This window comes from Pipistrellus kuhlii, unplaced genomic scaffold, assembly GCF_014108245.1.
Source record: "Pipistrellus kuhlii isolate mPipKuh1 unplaced genomic scaffold, mPipKuh1.p scaffold_m20_p_10, whole genome shotgun sequence".
Taxonomy (NCBI): domain Eukaryota; kingdom Metazoa; phylum Chordata; class Mammalia; order Chiroptera; family Vespertilionidae; genus Pipistrellus; species Pipistrellus kuhlii.
The window spans coordinates 12,414,573-12,426,411 of record NW_023425405.1 but is presented as its reverse complement, the minus strand read 5'-3'; the positions used below and the strand labels follow the sequence as shown (position 1 = coordinate 12,426,411).

At 49.2% G+C, this 11,839-nt stretch overlaps 1 pseudogene; it reads left to right on the top strand.

The window, feature by feature from the left end:
* The first annotated feature begins 10,600 nt into the window (after positions 1 to 10,600).
* LOC118714637 lies at positions 10,601 to 10,751 on the top strand (annotated as a pseudogene).
* The last annotated feature ends 1,088 nt before the right edge of the window (positions 10,752 to 11,839 follow it).

The following is an 11,839-nucleotide window of genomic DNA, read 5'->3' as shown; positions in this document are numbered from 1 at the left end:
GTTCTATTTCTCTGGAGAATTCTCACCAATACAGATGGGATTGAGCCCATGAACTATGTTCCCAGAGCATCCTTGTCTTCCACATATGAGGACGTCACTTCAACCCGAGGCTGTTCATTCTTCTTGTGGGTTGTTCCAAAGTTTTTGATTTGGGTGCTCGCTTCGGCAGCACATATACCAAAGTTTTTGATTTGACCTTTCTAAGAACCCACTTTTCCTAATTTGATTATTTATTTTTTAAACATTTTATTGATTTTTTACAGAGAGGAAGAAAGAGAGGGATAAAGAGTTAGAAACATTGCCGAAACTGGTTTGGCTCAGTGGATAGAGCGTCGGCCTGTGGACTGAAGGGTCACGGGTTTGATTCCGGTCAGGGGCATGTACCTTGGTTGCGGGCACATCCCTAGTGGGGAGTGTGCAAGAGGCAGCTGATCGATGATTCTCTCTCATCGATGTTTCTAACTCTCTGTCCCTCTCTCTTCCTCTCTGTAAAAAAAAAAAAAAAAAAAAGAGTTAGAAACATCTATGAGAGAATCATTGATCAGCTGCCTCTTGCACACCCCCAACTGGGGATGTGCCCGCAACTAAGGTACATGCCCTTGACCGGAATCAAACCTGGGACCTTTCAGTCTGCAGGCTGACGCTCTATCCACTGAGCCTTTCTTTCTTTCCTTCCTTCCTTCCTTCCTTCCTTCCTTCCTTCCTTCCTTCCTTCCTTCCTTCCTTCCTTCCTTTCTTCCTTTCTTTCTTTCTTTCTTTCTTTCTTTCTTTCTTTCTTTCTTTTGGCAGATCCTTTTTTAAAGTAAACAATGGCCTAAAATATCATTTTTACTACTTTAATACCTACAAAGGTAGCATTGTATCTTCATCCTAAGGCATTTTTCTCACTTGCACTAGCCATACTAGGTAGCTTATGGGGATGCTATACAATGTCTATGCTCTTTGTCTCCTGCTGGTAAATAGAACTTTCAAAGCTTTCCTCTCTACCTCTCACATCAGAGCCTTCTTTTGCCATCCTGATCCCAGCGTCAGAGCAGGTGGTGGCATCTCAAAGACCCCCTGCTATTCAAGGCTAGTCAGACTCCCTTGTTTGGCCAGTCTTCCCGGCCTTCAGATTCTTCTTTTATTGTTTTTCTCCACTAAGGCCTCCAGAATTCTGTGTTTTATTTAAACAAAGGTTGTATTTCCCATCTAAGTTTATTTTGTCTTCACAGAGGGAAAGACTGCAGCTCAAAGACATTTAATAATTAGCTCTGCCATAGAGCTAGAATGTGGCAGAGCCGCACTCAGTCCATCTCCCAGCCTTCTGTTCTTTTCATTATAATACAGCTGTGGTCCCTCTCAGCGAGGCAATCCTATGATCTTCCTTCCCAAGTACAAAGTCAAAATCTGCCTCTCGCCCAGCAGGGAATGCCTTGCATCTGCTCATGGGATGCTGCTACCCAGAAATGAGTCTTTTTACCTGGCCCTTTACATTTTTATCCAACTTTAATAAACTTGGCAGCGGGAGCATTCTCTTCGGGAGCTTTTCTCATTTACCCATCAAATTCATCGACCGGTGGTGGCTGCCCTCAGAGCCAGCTTGTACATCCGTCCATGGCCTTCCATTTTAGCAACAAAAACAGCTGCATGTACAGCCTGACCGACAGCAAAAGTTACAAACACTACCTCCTCCTTGGTTTTCCTGCTATTTTTAGTTTTATTCCTATTCTGGGTTTTCTTTGGCTTTCTGTGGCTGTTATCTGGGTCAGTTGAATCATGCCCTCAGCAGTGAGGGCTGCATCTGGGCCCTTCAATTAGAACCCATTCATTCCATCTTTATCCCGGCTCTCTCTTTTCCTCATTGCTCCTCGGCTGAGGTGGTCGGTGGTGAGTGTTTTTCTTTCCACCACGTCTCTCTAGTCCAGTCAGCATCAGGTAGCTGAAGCCAATTAGTAAGAAAGGGAAAAGGGAACAAAGTTTGTAGGAAGGTTTCTGGGGAAGGCTGGTGGTTTACCCAGAGATTTCCCAAAGATTCAGGCTGTGTGGATAATATACTTCTCAGCTCTCTGTCCTCACTCCAGTCAGCTCTCTATCACTCTCCCAGTGGGTAGGTACAGAGTAAAATGGGCGGTTTGCCACAGCCCTCAAGAGGGTGGAAATAGGAACATAAAATGTCAAACCTGGAGGGAATTCCAGATTTACAACAAGGCCTCACTGTTTTCATGAGGAAACCAAGGTCACAGAGACAAGAAAATCATCTTTAGCCTCCACGTCCATTTCCTAGCCGGTCCTGCCCGGCCGGAACTAGACCCAAAGGGGAAGAAGGAAACCGCCTGAGAGTAGCCCGCGGGGTTCAAACCATTTTGAAGTGACAGTGAAGCAAAGGTCAGCCTCTGGGATATGAGAACAAGGAAGATCCTTGAACGGGAGAACCCTGAAAATCGATATCCTCACGACTGCAAATAGCTACCACAGCGAGTATACTCTGCATATTCTAAACTAGGGGTGTCGAACTCAATCAGAGAAGAGGCCAAAATCTAAAATCCAGCCTAAATCGCGGGCCGAATGGTTTACTGAACAGTCATAAACTGTCATTGTGATGGAAACGCAGCGGAGTGCAGTGATGACAGCGTGGTGCGGGCCACATTGCAAGGCCTGGCGGGACGGATTTGGCCCGCGGGCCTTGTGTTTGACACATGTATTCTAAACGCTACATGTTTCACCTCGCTCAAGGTCACACGGCTGATAAGTAAAAAGGCCAGAATTCAAACTCAAGCCATCTGTGCTCTGTGGGCAGCGGCTACAGTGTTTGGACAGGTTCAAGCCTTGGACTAATGAGAGGGCCCAGTCCTCTCACGGCCACGTGCAAGTCCCGGCTTGGAGGGCAGGGCCCTCCCTGGACAATGATAGCCAACAGCTGGAGTTGCGGGCTTGAACCTGTGGTCCGAGCCCGCGACCCCACGTGCCTGAGTGACGTGGGCTCGATAGAGTTCAGGTGCATGTCGCTGAGTAGGAATGAAACCCACAAGAATGTTGTAAACATCTTGATCACTCCCTTACTTTGCCTCGTGGCATCTGCTAAAGATTAAGACATGGTTTGTGGGCGCTGTCACTGTCTCTCCATGAGGAAGATCTCTCCACTGAGATCCAGCTTCCACACTCTGTCTTTTCTAAGCCTTTCACCTGTTCCCACTCAGGGTCGCCCTTGGCCGTGCCAGCACAGCACAGTGCTCTTAACTAGACTGCCTGTCTTCTAACCAAAAATATAGTTCCAAAGAGGAAAAGTTAAATACATGAAGATGTTCAGTACATGATTACTTAAAATAAGTTGAAAATATAAGTTGAAAACAGCCCTGGCTGGTGTGGCTCGGTTGGGCATCATCCATTGAGCTTCACAGCCAAGAAAAAGCTAAAGGAGTTCATTACTACCAAACCAGTATTACATAAAATGTTGAAGGGTAGTCTTTAAGAAGAGGAAGAAGGAGAAGGAAAATTAAAAGATTAAAAAAAACAAACAGGCAATAGATAAATAAATACAGATCTATCAACAATTGATCCTAAAAATCAAAGTAAACAAATAAGAAATCTAATGAACAGAATAAACTGGTGGAAAAAAAAATAGAATCAGAGGCATGGAAATGGAATAGACCCTTGGTCAGCAAACTGCAGCTCATGAGCCACAGGTGGCTCTTTGGCCCCTTGAGTGTGGCTCTTCCACAAAATACCACGGCCTGGGAGAGACTATTTTGAAGAAGTGGCGTTAGAAGAAGTTTAAGTTTAAAAAATGTGGCTCTCAAAAGAAGTGTCAATCGTTGTACTGTTGATATTTGGCTCTGTTAACTAACGAGTTTGCCAACCACTGGAATAGATTAATGATTCTCAGAGGGAAGGGAGGTGAGGGAGGCAGGAAGAGATTAGACAAAAATCTTACGTGCATATATGCATTATCTATGGACACAGACAATAAGATGGCAAAGGCTTGAGGCAGGGCAGGAACCCGATGGAGGGAAATGAAGAGAGGGTGGGAATCACTCTCAACAATAAAGATTAAAACATAAAATTTAAAAATAAAGGATAAAGGAGTCAAACTTGTAGAAAATAGAATGAGGTTACCAGGTGCTGGGAGAGGGGTATGGGAGTTGGCATTGAGTGGGTACTGAGCTTCAATTTTGCAAGATGAAAAAGTTCTGGAGTTTTATGCACAGCAGTATGCATGTAGCTATTTACTGTACTCTCAGAAATCGTTAAGATGGTAAATTTTATGTTATCTTGTTTTTGGGTGTGTGTGTTTTTACCACATTAAAAAGAAAAGAAATGGCTACTTCTACTGCCATCAACCTTTTATATGTACAGAACAAGACCACTCTTGAATTATGTCCCCTTACTCCTTCCGTGAGGCTTAGGCAGCAACAGTCATCACCCCTCTTCCTCTGTTGATTGTCCGGGTACGTCCTGGCTCAGGGTCACGGCTCAGCAGTGCCATGGTCCTGGTCTTCCAGAAGCTTCAGTTACTTCTTCTAAAAAATGTGAAGAAAATGGCTGAAACCGGTTTGGCTCAGTGGATAGAGCGTCGGCCTGCGGACTGAAGGGCCCCGGGTTCGATTCCGGTCAAGGGCATGTACATTGGTTGTGAGCACATCCCCGGTAGGGGGTGTGCAAGAGGCAGCTGGTCGATGTTTCTCTCTCATCGACGTTTCTGGCTCTCTATCTCTCTTCCTTTCTCTCTCTAAAAAAAACTAATAAAATATATTTTTTAAAAAAATGTGAAGAAAATGGATGTGAAACCAGAAGCAAGACCTCTCTTCTGCAGATCCAAAGAAATTAGATGTCAAGTGAAAAGAAACTTTTTCGATATTAAGTGCCTGGAAAATTTCCCCCCCTAAACATCATGCCAGGTTCCAAAAGAACTGCAGTCACTGCAGCCTGCCTGAGAGTCCAAACCAGGTGTGTGGCCTGCCGTAATAAAGCAGTTCCTTTCAGAGCCACTAGATGGCCCCCGTGCTCCACATCTGACTTCCTCTAGCTGGACAAGCAGAGACCAGGCAAACCTGCCTCCCCATTTATACTCATCACTAGCAGACCAGCATTAGTGGACAATACTTTTCAAATAAATTATTCTCTTTTTCAGCGTCATTTTAAAAGTTTATTTTAGAGAGAGGAACATCAATATGAGAGAGAGAGAGAGATTGAGAGAGAGAGAGAGAGAGAGAGAGAGAGAGAGAGAGATTGGCTGCCTCCTGCATACCCCCACCGGGGATTGAACCTGAAATGCAGGCATGTACCCTGACTGAGATTCACAATGGTGACCCTTTGGTTCATTGGATGGCGCCAAATCAACTGAGCCACGCCGGCTAGGATAGCATCATTCTTACTTTGTCATTTTATGGCAGGTCTTCTCTCCTAACCCTGTGTTCAGCAAACTGTGACTCTTTGGCCCCTTGAGTGTGGCTCTTCCATAAAATACCACAGCCTGGGCGAGTCTATTTTGAAGAAGTGGCATTAGAAAAAGTTTAAAAAATGTGGCTCTAAAAGAAATTTCAGTCGTTGCACTGTTGATGCTTGGCCCCGTTGACTAATGAGTTTGCCGGCCACTGGCCCTAACCAAACTCAATTTCCTTGAAGGCTGAAGCTGCCTTGTTTCTGCTGCAGGCTCAGAGAGGTAGGCCAACAACATTTACCGAAACAGCAGGGAGCAAAATGGAGAGGATGGATGTTAGTTGAGATAAGAAAGAGGAGGGGAGGGAGGAGGGTCAGGGTTAGGACCCTGAGACCAGGGTTAAGGGCCAGGGTAGCAAGGACCAGAAGCAGACTGGACAGGAATTCAGCTGCAAGAGGAAACCCAGGGGACGGTGGGCCATTGGCAGCCACGTTGGCACACGCCTCCTGAGGTGACTTCCTCACGCTGGCACAGCCCCAGCCAGAAAGTGAGCAAGCCGCCGAGGAAGCTCTGAAGACATGCTCACAGGGCCCGGCACGCGTCCGACCGATGTCATCGTGGCCACGGCGCGGCCGCGACCCAGCCGATGACCCTTTGATGGTGGGGATTCCAAAGCCTGTGACTAATGCTAATTAACCCTGACTAATTAGCACTGAGCACAAAGAGGTCAGTGTCTCCACTGAATCAAGCGGGGAAACTGAGGCGTGGAGTGGGGAAGCAGCTTTGCTCTATTAGTCAGGGGCACCGGGCCCCGAGTTTATCGCTGTCCTGCTCACACGCCCTTGAGGCCGCCCTTGGCAGTCAGGAGTAAACACTTCTAGCCCAGCTGCCCAGGGGAGGAGGAGAGGGGCCTTTCCTTAGGCTGTTTACTGGCTGGGAAGAGACGTTGGGCGAGAACCTCCCAGTGGCAAAGCCTACTTGGCATGACAATCCCCGCCCCCTTCCCCCCTTCTACTGGCGGCCAGACTCAGCAGGGACAGCCAGGATCACAGGTGGTGGCATGGCTGGGCCAGACGGAGAGGCCTGAGGTCCTGTCAGGGCTCAGCCTTCCTGCGCTGCGGCCCCGGTGACAGCAGGAGAGAGGCTGTACCGTGTGGGAGTTCTGGTGGCCTGGGTTCAAACCCTGGACTCACTGGTTACCAGCTGTGTGCTCCTGAGCCAGCTCCCCCATGCCTCAGTTTCTCCATCTGTGAAATGAGGAGCTATGTCGTAGGGGTGTTTTGAGAAGTAAATGAGACATGTGAAGTGCTTCTAACAGTGTCTGGCACATAGCAAGTGCTCAGTAAATAGTAGATTTAAAAAAAATTTTTTTAGTATTATTTAAACAAGGCAGGTATGACAATCCTTAGCTGCACACCTGGCCACTTAGCTACCCTGTTGGCTTCAGCCCATTCATCTCTCTTGCCAAGTTTCTCCAATCTGCCGGGTCTTTTGTATCTCCTGAGGCCAAAGAGCACTGACACAAGAGGTGCTGGGCCCAGGAGACACATACCAGAGTCCCCTCTCCACACGTCCTTGCTCGCAGTTGGGTTCCTTTAGCCCAAGAGCCTCCATGACATCATCAGACAATGCAGGGGCCACGGGCTCAGCTCCAAGCCCAGCTCTAGAAACATCTTGGGCAACAAGACACGGGCCAAGAGAACCACATTCCTGCCGGTCCCTCGGGCCCTGGCAAGCCCACCCTCAGGAGGTGGTGGTTCGGCGATGACAGGACAGCTAATTAGAGTCGTCACCCTGCTGGGATGGGAACACAGGCCTGTTTGTCCTGCGCTTCTCACCTGAGTCATCCATCCTGCAGCCACCTGCGCCTGGAGTGGGACCAGCAGGCTGCCAGGCGTCGGGAACCTTCTGCACGCCGAGCCTGGTGAGTGCCCGCACTTCCTGCTTGCTCTCCCCTCAGAAAGCAAGTCCGGGCAGCGTGGTCCTGGAGGCAGAGCGCCAGCTGAGCGGAGCCTGGCTGGGCCCGACAGCAGGCCAAAGCTCCAGGGCCCTTTCTGGGTGAGCAGAACCAGGCCGGGGCCCCTGAGCCTTTGGAAAAGCACTGCCACCCATCAGGGATGAAACCAAGGGGCAGAGATGGGACAGGGCCGTGGCTTTGTCCCTGCCTCCGTGCCACCAACACACCACTGAGCTGCTCCCGGGGCCCCCCTTAGGGCCACTGCACGCCCCAGGCCAACCCTGCAAGTCACCACCACTCTGGGCTCAGCTCCCACTAGGTCAGCCTGGCGTTTTCCAAAGTAAAATGAGGAAGAAAATTGATGCTATATTCACAAAAACAGTTTTTAAGTTATGATAAATTAGCCCTGGCTGTCTGGCTGAGCATCATCCCGATAGACCAAGGTTGTGGTTTCAATCCCCAGTCAGGGCATATACAAGAGTCAACGAATGAAGGAATAAGTATAAATAAGTGAAACAACAAATCAATGTTTCTCTCTCTCTCTCTCACCAACCAACCAGTCAATCAATCAATTAATAAAAATACAGTAGAACATTGAAAAAGCTTCTTTGAAAGGTATCCTATATAATAAAAGGCTAATATGCAAATTGACCCAACAGTGGAATGACCGGTTGCTATAATGACTCTGACCACCAGGGGGCAGACCTTCAATGCAGCACTCCCAAAGCAGGAGCACCGCTCAGCCAGAAGCTGGGCTTACGGCTGGCGAGCACAGTGGTGGTGGTGGGAGCCTCTACTGCCTCCGCAGCCACGCTAAGGATGTCCAACTGCCGAGAGTGGGCCTAAGCAAACAGCCAGACATCCCCCAAGGATCCGGCCTGCCCCTCCCTTTCCCCCGCCTTCAAGTGCATGGATTTCGCGCACCGGCCTCCAGTATAAAATGAAAAAGGCCCCTGCTCCCCCTCGGCCTCTCTGTGTGAGGGGAACGAGAAGGATGTGACAGAGGCGAAAGGTGTGGTCCCCTCTGAGGAACCTGGAGGAAGTTTACAACATTGGGCGATTTCCACAGCAGGCCCATCTGCGGCACAGCTGGTAGAGGCCAAACGGGGACACCGGTGGGGACAGGAGACACAGGAAGCAGTGTTCTAAGTCAGTGATCCCCTAAGCTTAGGAATGTGGTTCCCTCTGCCTTCAAGACAGAGCTACAGGGCCCCACAAAACAAGGCACTGGCCAAGAGGCCACTTCCCCGGGGCGGGGCCCGCTGCTTGGCCCCCTCGGCCCCTGCAGCGCCCCCGGAAATTGGAGGCTTGGGGTGGCACCCCTGCCATGCAAGCTGTGCCCCATTAAGGCCTCAGCATTCCTGTAGCCACTCATCACCCTCGTGCTTTCTAGTTTGGCAGGAAGCGAGGCTGATGACAGCTTATCCCCTGCAGGGAGGGAGAGGCAGGAGGGTGGAGGAAAGCCTAGTTCTGGCCTTGCTGACAAGAATATGACCTCAGTGTCATAATGACTGGCTTTCTGGCTCACCTGCCAGCTGAGGGTGACTCCCCGTCCCGGCCTGTGAAGGTCCTGGTGGGCAAGGAGCAGCCAGCGGTGGTCCCAGCAGAGGTCAGAGGTCAGCCGGGCGTGGTCCCAGCAGAAGTCAGCCAGAGGGGGTCCCAGAAGAGATCAGCCAGGGGGGCCTCCTAGCAGAGGTCAGCCGGGGAGGTCCCAGCAGAGGTCAGAGGTCAGCCAGGGGTGGTCCCAGCAGAGGTCAGCCAGGGGGTTCCCAGCAGAGGTCAGCCAGGGGGGGCTCCTAGCAGAGGTCAGCCGGGGAGGTCCCAGCAGAGGTCAGAGGTCAGCCTGGCGTGGCTCCAGCAGAGGTCAGCCAGAGGGAGTCCCAGCAGAGGTCAGCCAGTGGTGGTCCCAGCAGAGGTCAGCCAGGGGTGGTCCCAGCAGAGGTCAGCCAGGGGGGTCCCAGCAGAGGTCAGAGGTCAGCCGGGCGTGGTCCCAGCAGAGGTCAGCCGGGGGTATGCACTGCACTGTGCTTAGCTGCACCTAATTCTACGTTCTCATGAGTACGAGGGGTACTCAGCGTTACAAAAATTATAGAAGGGGTACACATATGTCAAAAGTTTGGGAAACACTGCTAGACTCTGAAAATCTTAGGACAGTTTCATTGGAGCATGTTCACAAGTGCTTGAGGAATAAATGAGGGGAAGTATGCAGCTGAGCACTGGAATATGTGAAATCATGTGTCAAATACCTGTGATCTGTCAGACTTTCCTGACTGCTTCCTCTGCCCTCCACTTTGTAGGCTTCCCCAGGACCGTACCCCCAGCAGCTGGCACAGTGCCGGGCACAGAGAGCGTGATGAGGAGTATTTGTTGCACGAATGAACAAGTAGATGTTGGGAGTTAATGTAGAAGTTTGGAGGCAGAGCTCACTTTGTCTTGCAACCGTAGTGTGGCCACGAGGACACCTGTTCTGATCCCTCCGAGAACCTGCATTGATAGGGTTCTGGAAGACATGATTTGCCCTCCTCTTTTTTTAAAATATTTTTACTGGTTTTAGAGAGGAAGGCAAAAGGAGAGAGAGATATAGAAACATCAAGGAGGAGAATCATTCATTGTTTCATTGTGCACGCGCACACACACACACACACACACACACCCCACCCCCGGGGGATTGAGCCCTTAACCTGGGCATGTGGCCTGACCAGGAATTGAACCATGACCTCCTGGTTCACAGGTTGATGCTCAACCACTGAGCCATGTGGATCAGGCTGCCATCCTCTTGATGAGAAGGCGGAACAGTGCAGGAAGTGAAAGGGGGAATTCCCTGAGGGCCGGAAAGGGGGAATTCAGGGTATGTTTAGGCCGAGAAGTGAGGAAAGGGACCGAGCTTCCCAGTGAGTATGTGATCTGACTCTGACACATCACGGACACTTTGACATAATATACAGTACTCAGTGGCTCCTCTCCGTCTCATCTGGTATTCTCAACATGGAGCAGGTAAATGAGAGAACTTGAGCTTGGAAATTCTTGAGTTTATTGATTTATTTATTAAATATATTTTTGTTGATTTCAGGGAGAGGGAGAAAGAGCTAGAAACCTCAATGATGAGAATCATTGATCAGCTGCCTCCTGCACTCAGCCCCTTTGGGGATTGAATCCCAATGTGCCCTGACCGGGAATCCAACAGTGACTTTCTTGTTTAAAGGTCGATGCTCAAGCACTAACCACACTAGCAAGGCCTTGAGTTTTTTGTTTGTTTGTTTGTTTTAAAAATTAAAACAAAAGTAATGCTTACCTGGCAGGGGAGATACCGTGATCACGAAGGTGGTTTTCCCAGGGTGGGGCTTACCCATTGCATTCCAGATGTGCTGACCCCTGCAATTTCCCCAAATGTGAGAAACTCAACTGCATAGTTTGTGGTAGTGGGGGACTTCCTTCGTGCTGAAAGAAAAAAAATAAGTAAATAAAGTAAAATAAAGGTAACCAACCTTATAAGGAGCTTTATCATTCACAAAAATGTTACACGTTCATTGTCTCCTCTTACCCTATAACAACTCCATAGAATTAGGTTAACAGACATCAGTCTCAGCTTTCTTTTGCAGTCAGTAAGTGGAGTAAAGACTCTAACCCAAGGCTCTCTGACTCAGGGCCCTGTACTCTATCTACTGTATTTTACTTGTTATCAGTTGCATTACAACACTCCAGCAGGGAATTAAAGGAAAAGGCTGTCTGAAAACACCTTGTAAAACATCAAGCCTTGTCCTATGTAATAAAAGCCTAGTATGCAAATTGTCCCCTTGGGCATTCAACCGCTCGCTATGACGTGTACTGACCACCAGGGGATGGTGATGAACGAAGGAAGGCCCCTGCTGGCAGCTGGAAGGCCCTGATCAGCCCTAATCAGCCCTGATTGCCAGGCAGGCGTAGAGACCCTATCCATGCATGAATTTCATGCACCGGGCCTCTAGTGTTTTCATAAAATATTTTAAAAACTGTGATATAGCATATGGCCAGAGCTACTGCTGGTCCATATAAAGTCTTTCTAGCAGAGAATGAACTGTTTGTATTTTGACCAACCTGTCCAACTGTACATGATGAATTTATGGGGTGTGGGAAGAGAAAGCAACAGATCTAAGTTGATCTATACACTATAACTGCTACTTTGCCTTTCGCTTTTTTGTTTTATGGTGGTGGTGGGGGGGGATATTGGTGATGGGCATATTTCCCTTAGAGTTTCTAAGGCAGAAGCCGGTAGGCCAGTCATCATCCACACAGTCCCTTCTTCCTAAAAGGACTGAGTTTTTCTTGGATCCTGGAGTCAGCTAGTGGATCTTCTCCAGCAGCAGAAGGCAAGGGCTGGACAGCCTCAGAGCTGTTGAGGGTGGTACTTCCCCTGCGGGCAGAGAATGAGCAGTCCTCACCAGCTTCAGGGCTGGGATTCTGCAGGTGGGTATCCAAGGTCCTGCATGGTCTGAGCCTTGGTTACCCTTCATCTAACACAGAGTAACTGACAGGGATTGGGTCTG